General features: G+C 48.3%; 1 pseudogene; it reads right to left on the reverse strand.

Moving 5' to 3' along the window:
• Positions 1 to 4,762: 4,762 nt before the first annotated feature.
• Positions 4,763 to 7,145, reverse strand: LOC119357694 (annotated as a pseudogene).
• Positions 7,146 to 8,437: the final 1,292 nt, after the last annotated feature.

Genomic DNA, 8,437 nt, shown 5'->3' on the forward strand with positions numbered 1-8,437 from the left:
AAGCGCTTGCGGAACTCCTCGAGGTGATCAACTAGCGTCAAACACCTTCTCGACAGCTGGGGTGGCCAGGTCGGCGGCGACGGCGTCCTCCGGAATGTAGTCTGCAACCTCCAGGTAGAAGAGTCGCGGGCAGGCATGGCCGGGCGTGTAGGGCTCGTCGCAGTTGAAGCACAACCCTTGGCGGCGACGCTCGAGTAGCTCGGCTGAGGTCAGCCGGCGGAACGGGCGCGCCGCGGTCACGGCGAGGGGTGCCGCAGAAGCCTGTGCAGGCCGCCCCTGTGCGGAATCCGGCCCGGGTAGCGACCCAGCGGTCCAGGACGGTGATTCCTGCTGGATGGCCACCGTGCGGCGCTCGAAAGAGCGGGCGTAGTACATGGCCGACTGGAGATCCTGGGGTCCCCGAAGCTCCACGTCCACGCGGATGTGATCCGAAAGTCCACCGACAAAGAGGTCGGCCCGCTGTTGCGCCGTCACACCCGACGCATGGCATGCCAGGGCCTGGAAACGGTCGGCATAGTCCTGCACCGTGGAGGTGAATGGAAGGCGGCCGAGCTCCGCCAGGCGGCTCCCGTGAACCGGAGGCCCAAAGCGAAGGAGGCAGAGCTCGAGGAAGCGCTCCCAAGGGGGCATGGCGCCCTCGTCCTGCTCGAGGGAGTAATACCAGGTCTGTGCCACGCCGCGAAGGTGATATGAGGCGAGCCAGGTACGCTCCGATGCGAGGGTGCGCTGCCCGTGAAAGAACTGGACGCACTGGTTGAGCCAGTTGAGGGGGTCCTCTGTGCCGTCATAGGTGGCGAAGTCGATCTTGGCGAACCGTGGCGGTGTCTGGGTCAGAGCGCCGTGTCGAGCTGGCTCAGAGGTGCGGAGCAGCGAGGCGGGTGGCGCCTGGTCGGAGTACTCCGGGTAGGGACCCGTGGAGCTGGATGGCCCGCCGAACTGCGGAAACGGGGTCGGCTGCTCCGGAGCCATGGTGTAGACCGGCGATGGCGAAGACCCAGCCGCCCACGCTGGAAGTGGCGACGGGGAGGGCGGGAACCGGACCTGATGAATCGGGAGGCCGGTCGGTGAGGGTGCCCCCGAGCTAGGCAGGGGCGGTGCTGGTGGTTGGAGCGTAGGTGGCGGGGGGTGGGCGGGGGCGTCGGTGGCCGCGGGAGGGGGTGGCTGCAAGTACCACAGAGGGGCCGCGGCCGGCGTAGTCCCGCTGGAAACGGCAGCAGGGGCTGCCCGGTGCAGGTCGGCGCGGAGAACGGCTGCAGCTGTCCGGTGGTCGCCGCCTACGGCATCTGCTGTAGCGGCCAGGGGCCCGAGGACGGCGTCGGCGCCAAGGGCCAGAGGGGCACGCCGTACGGAGAGACGCCCTGGGGCGGCCACGGCGTGTGGCCGTAGGCGGCAGGGGGCGCCGTCGGCAGGGGCATGTAGGGCTCGGCCACGTACAACTGCTGTTGCAAGTAGAGGCTCTGGACGGCGGTGACGAGGTCCCGCAGGGTGGCCGTGACCTGCTCCGGTGTGAAGACGGCGGACGGCGGTGGCGCAGGAGGAATTGTGGAGGACGGCGCGGCCGGGGTCGCGGTGGAGACGGGGCCCGCCAGCGTGGTTGATCTGGCGGCGGACGTCGTCAGCGCGGTGAGGGACGGCGCCGGCAGCATCGGCGCAGTGAGGGACGGCGCCATCGTCATCGGCGCGGTGGATCCGCTGGAAAGCGCCGGCGGTGGTGGTGGCAGCGACATGATCGAAACTTGGTCTCTGATTACCAAATTGGTAGGAACTTGTACCCTACCAGGCCTAGGGCGTAAGCAGTAGGGGAAGGAGGGAGCTGGGCGAGGCGATGAGCGGCCGCGCCGGCGGTTGGGCGCCGTCGCGGAAGAGGAGGGAGATGGCGGCGGCGGCTAGGGTTAAAGGCGGCTAGGGTTCCGGCTCCTTTGGGAGCCGGGCAATAGAGATAATAATCTTCTTATTGCTTGATTCCAAAAAGAGTCTTACAGCCTATATTTATAACCTAGATAACTTGCATAAGAATTAATCTAACATAACTTGTGGGCTAAGATTGCCCGGTGGGCCTAGCTAAACCGGCCATAACATACTGCCACAGCCAATATCGATTTTTTAGAAAGAAAAAACAATTAAGGGAATACTGTGGTCATACTGTCTTCTGGGTGGAAGACTAGTAGGAGGAGAAGAAACCCTATCCTTGACAATTCCACTGACAGTGTTTCACTTGTTTGGAACAACTCAACTTCCCTCCCCTGCAACCTTGACAGCAATGGTTTTAATGGCAGATACACCAGAGAGAAAATGTGCACCACATGCAACTGAACAATAGATTTGCATTGATGGTCCTTGGACCAATTCTCACCACATATGAAACATAATCCCTTGGCCTTCCTAAAATTTCTCAGGGAAGTCCACTTGTCTTCAGTGACTTGCTACCTTCAGCTGGTCTGCGTTCTTCCACTGTCTTGGCCGTGTAGGAGTGGAAGTGGAACTTCTCTTAACAGATGAGATCTTAAGTATTTTCTACCAAAAATCAGTTTTACATTCTGTCCTAATTTCTGCCGGTGATTGCAGTGACTCCAGAACAGTTTACAGAAACTTGTTATTAAGTTGCTAAAATAAACGGAGTAAACCGTGGGAGGCAGGTACACTTCCTATTCACTAGATCGAAAAGAAATGACACGCACAAAGTTAATGTTGCGTTTCCTGGATGGGGAATGTATATGTTGAAGCTTCTACCATTACTAGCTCTGCTGCATTTTTCTGTTCAGTGTTCCATGATGAACTTGTTTGCAGGCCATTCTGAAATCTGATGTGCAGCTGTTTTTGTGCCGTGTTTGTTTTCCTTCAGTGTTTTTGTTTTGGTGTTCATGACATCTATTCCTATCTTCATCGAACCTACAATATCAATCAGCCGGCTATTCTTGAGCTGTAAATCACATGGAGCTGGACCCTGTTAGACTGATGGTCTAGTGGCGATCCCATCCCCAAGGAAAAAAAATGAAGTAAGGATGTTCTTGCGGCAATCCGCAATCAACGGTGGTGTTTTGGCTCCAGGATGAACAATAAAATCGTAAAAAATTCAAAATATTTCGAATTTTTATAACGACATACATGTCCACTAGACACTTATAACATTTCAGAGTGCAAATGATTGTACTACTAGACACTTGTACCCTCTTATATCTCTTCATACTAACACGATTAAGACGATCAGCACAACACCGCAAAGAAGCACAGAAAAGTCCACTTCGGTTCCTTCCCGGGTTCTTTCTCTCTCACTGGTTTGTTCGCGCTTGCCACGGCCGTTCACCTTCAAAGAAAACGACCCTCATTGATGCATTCAACCTCCTGCCAGGAAAACAAAAGGTTATGAGATTCATTCACTTTTTTTTTTGATAAAAGAGAGCTTGCCTCTCCGATTTCATATAAAGAAATCATCCGTTCACAGGCTGAGATTCATTCACATGATTTAAACATATACTACATACCTTTTGTATAGAGATTTGATATCTTGTCACAGCGCCTCGTTTTCGAGAAACCTATCCCCGCTCTCTGAAACATCCACATCAAGCTCAAAATCATTGTTGCCACAGAGATTGTTCGATTCGAACCACATCTTGGACACCCATTCCTCTCGGAAGGCCGTGTTGTGCTGAATTTCCCCAGTCCCACCAAACCCCTCAGGATCTCTTCCTGCTCGGTACTCATTTTCAGAACACGGTCAAGTCCAAAAGTCCTGGTAGCTCCTCCGAAAGCTCGCCTTGATAATAGTGGAGCACATTTGCAGTTAGCTCGCGCAGACTCTGGATGATCATCACTCTCATTTTATCATTTGTGTCCTTTTGAAGGTTTTCTTCTACCAAATCACAGAACTTAACTGAAATGTTCTTTGACCTTGCATTTTTCCCTATATGTCCACCTTGCTTAATACGCGCTTCACTATCGCCCGGGATCCCTCCATTTTCAAGAATCTTGGCCGGACAAGGTTCAAGATGTTGAAGACCTCCTTTACATGATTCTGGAACAAGGTTCCTGAGAGCACCACTTTTCTAGGAGTTCGTATACTTCCAAGTGCAGCGAGTAAGTCAGTTTGCTCATTTCTCGGAGTGCAGCCTTCGTCTAGAATGACAAGGCTTGGGATCTTCAGCAACTTCTCCTGGCACATGACGGCTTCTGCTTTATACGTTTGATCCAACACTATGCATGCACATGACGGCTTCTGCTTTATACGTCTTCATCTAGAGTGTGTGAAGGGAAGTCTGCACAGATTGTATTGTTCCGCCGTGCACGTTGGTTTGTGTGTTACCTATAAAGCAAAGCGAGAGCGTGTTTCGAGAGATCTTTCTTCTTAACAAAATGACACCCTGCTGAGCTCGTAGTAGCAAGGGGGAAAAAAGGATGGTACTCCCTCTGTAAACTAATAGTATAAGAGCGTTTAGATCACTACTTTAGTATTCCAAACGCTCTTATATTAGTTTACGGAGGGAGTACATTTCAATCGCAGTAAGCTACTTCAAAACTAAAACCTTGATTTTCTGTACAATACAGCAGTAGACTAGCTAGTAAGATTCATCTTGTGTGAGCTTTACTTGTGAGTTAAATTATATACAAACATCTCTTTCATCCGTAATGACAAAGATTAAAAACATCACTCTAAAGGTTTGGGGGAAAATACCAGCCTAATATTCTTAGGCAAGTTTCGTCAAACTCTTGCCTGCAGATCAAAAGAAACAATGCTGCAAATTTGCATTACCTTGTCACGACATGAATGTAGAACTGCGTGTTCTATTTCTCAACAATAACAAGCAATCTAAGAGGACTACTAATCAGTAGTAGATTGCATTCAGGAATGCATGCTAACAGTAGGTGCAATTTCAGGAGCATTGTTTTTCTGAACTATGCTCTTCACTAAAGCTAAGGAGAGACATGAATAATCATCCATAAAGTACTTTCTTGCTAACTACATCACTGGCTGGAGCTCAATATAATAATACGCAAGAACAAAAAACATGCAACAAGCAAACATGATCGTTCACTGGCCAGCACCATAGACTAAGCTGGGGAGCACCCAGAGGCTCTCAAGCTGATTGCTTCTGCCTCCTAGGATGTATGAATTGGAGGAGTTGTGCTGTAAACTGCCTGACCAAGCTCTACAGCAATCCAAGGTTCATCAGAGTCTTTGGACGCACTTGGAAGGTAAATGCAGTTACTCTTTCCACCCCATCTTTCAGGGTTCATGCAAGAAAATGTAGGGCTCATCCTATCATGGCTGACAAAGAGAGCCCAGTTGTCCAACTTCTCCATCTTGGTCCACTTAGCTCGTTCGGCTGAAAAATCAAAGCGGAAGACTTGAAAGGTGCCATTGCTTATCAAGCCATCAACGAGATCAACCATGAGAAGCATGTCACCACAGACCACCAACCATGGATCATAATTCAAGCCAGCAACGATGTCCTCTCCCTACACAACATCGACTTCCTGCACGCTGAGCTGAGGTGCCAAGGATATGGTTTTGAGCATCCGGGGAAAGTCTATGGCAAACATCTGACCTTTGAACAAAACAATCTGACTAAGGAAGTGTTCAGAAACAAGAGGGTGCTCTGTTCAGGAATCCGTTCCAACCTGCCACTGGAAAATGAATGATTTCGAGAAAAGGAGGAGACATGAGTTCGGTGAACTGAGTGGAGCTATAAGAATGCCACCATAGACCACACAATCGCTGTTGGCTTGGAGTTTGGGTGGCTTCACCTTAGTGCCTGTGTAAACATCGACAAGGAGGAGGTGCTCCATACATGAGAAGATAAGATGCCCATATGAGCAGCCCAAATGGCGCATGTAATTTGGAGCATTACGGGGAGCTGACCGGAGCAGAGATAAGTCTGTCCTCATAGGATCACAAAGACACCATTTGTAGTTCAATAAAAGCTTGTACCATGTGCCGCAATCCCGGTTAGCCTTACGCAAACCTGCTTTGAGATGGAGAGGTGGAAAGACAAAGGCATATATGGATGATGGAAAGGAAAAGACCGCAGCGCGCCAAGAGTGACAGGCGCCACTAAAAGCAAGGAAGTCATGGAATGAGCTTAAGAGAGCAATGATTAAGTGAAGCAGGCTGTCCGGTAGGTCTGCCCAAACATGTTGTTCAGATGAGGCTGAGGTAGAGACCAAGCAGTGGCAGATTTTCTTAGATGGCCGCTATGCGTCTGCGACCGCCACTTCTCTGTCATACAAAAAATTCAAGAACGATGTATCAGGATCATGGAATCAGATATCATAGAAAAAGGTTGAAATGGCGGTACTTAGGCTCTTACTGCAGTAGTACACGTTGAGGGAAACAAAAATGTTCATTTCGTTCAACATTAATTTCTTTCCATAGTAGATATATATCAAGATGGCGCACTACAATCAAAATAAGCTACCCCAGAATAGCCAACAGCTTGATGCTCTGTATGACAGCATAAAGATAACTTTCTTTAATGAGCCACAATAGGTGTATTTTCCAAATCATGCATTAGTTTATACTCCCTCCGTTCCTAAATATAAATCTTTCTAGAGATTTCAATATGGACTACAGACGGATGTATATAGACGTAGTTTAGAGTGTAGATTCACTCATTTTGCTTCGTATAAAGTCCATATTGGAATCTCTAAAAGGGCTTATATTTAGGAACTGAGTGAGTACTTTGTAGAGTATTCTCAAAACAAATAACAAATCAAGTGCCACCAATCTTGCAAGACGCTCAACTGTTTATCCAGACAACATCTGTGCAATCTTTTCATCACATTTTTTTTTCAGTTCCTCCCTTTGCACATCATTTCAGATAACTAGTGTCCCACGAGAGTATGTTAACCCGATTCCCACACAATACGCAACCAAAGCATTGCTCCAGTGGAGGACTACTGACGAATAGCTGCAGTAAAGATGTGTTCTAGGTTGATTCTAGTAGTTTGGATCTAATCCACCCAACAACTTTGCAGTACGAAGACGAGGGGAAAAGAGAGGGAGGAAGAGGTCACGGGTGTGCAGACCTAAGGGCTGGTGCCGGCGGCGAGAGCTCGGGCGGTGGCTGCATGGTCGCGGTGCGCCGCGTTTCTTCGTCGGATTCGCCGGCAACGAAGAGGCGGAGGAAGCCACCGATCGATCGCCACATTGAGGGAATCGGCGGCGCCAGAGCTCGTCGTTTGCGTGTTTTTTTTTACGCTGCTGGGCGTCAGTCAGCCGATGGAAGCCACCGATCGATCGCCTCGCTAATCACGATCGTTCCTAGGCCAGCCGTTCGATCTCGCTGTTTGCATCACTCGTCTTTCTCCTGCCATAAGTACACATGGAAAAGCGAAACAGTTTTTTCCTTTTCTTTTACAAGTATAAATTTTTGCACGTGCAACACATGTCTCAGATTTTGATCAATTGAGTTGGCATGATATAAAATTAAAATAATTCTTCAAAAATATATTTGTTCCAACCGGGCTCACACCCCTTTACATTAAATGCTTAACGGAAATACAACAGTCTCAGTCTTTTAACCAGAACATAACAAAGCCTAAGACTTATGAGCAGAAGGAAACTCAATATTTGAATACAAAAATATATAAATCAAATGAACACAGAAATCATAATTGAATGCTGGTACGTTGCCATTGTCCTCTATGTTTTTTCTCGTTCCATATATAGACACAATACTCCCTCTGTAAACTTTTATAAGATAGTGTTTACAAAGGAAGTACATGTTAAATTTTACATGTATAGAAAAATAACCACTAACATCGGAAAAACAATTAAAATCCACTTAACTTGAAATGTATTTCGATAAAAAAATGATTTGAGGAAGTATGCTTTGAGTGCAATGATCCAAGTAATTATTAACATGCATAGTAAATTAATATTTACTTATATGCGCCCCCGCCATGCATACTGAGGTCAACAGTTTCATAGAAATCAACAAAATTATTTTTTCAATCTAATTTGTGAAAATGAAACATATATTTGAATAAAAATTATATATATCATATGCAATACACATAAATTTTTGGTCGACTGCTGGATGCAAGCATACAACTGTTTTATGCGAAGGGATTCACTCGTTTTTTAGATCAGCTCATGTATTTCTTGAGAGGAGTGAGACGCTTCTAGACCTCCATAGGCCCGCACGAGCATTAGTTTTGTTGGGCCTATTTGACACTTCTCTCGCCTGCACAACAGTGACTTTTGTTCTGCTTAGAAAAAGAAATCTAGTTCTTAGAAAAAAAATACACTCCTTTCACCGCAAAGTAGCCACTCTGCTCACCTCACGGCCTCGCACATTTCGCTTCTCCCTGCGGCCTCCTCTCCCTAACAGAGCTCGTCCTCGGCATCTTTTCCCTACCACGACTAGTCTGCACCTGCTACGGCCTCACCCTACCACCAATGTTGCCGGTCTCCCTAGATCGATGCTGCCGCCGTTGT

Source organism: Triticum dicoccoides, chromosome 2A (assembly GCF_002162155.2).
Source record: "Triticum dicoccoides isolate Atlit2015 ecotype Zavitan chromosome 2A, WEW_v2.0, whole genome shotgun sequence".
Lineage (NCBI taxonomy): Eukaryota > Viridiplantae > Streptophyta > Magnoliopsida > Poales > Poaceae > Triticum > Triticum dicoccoides.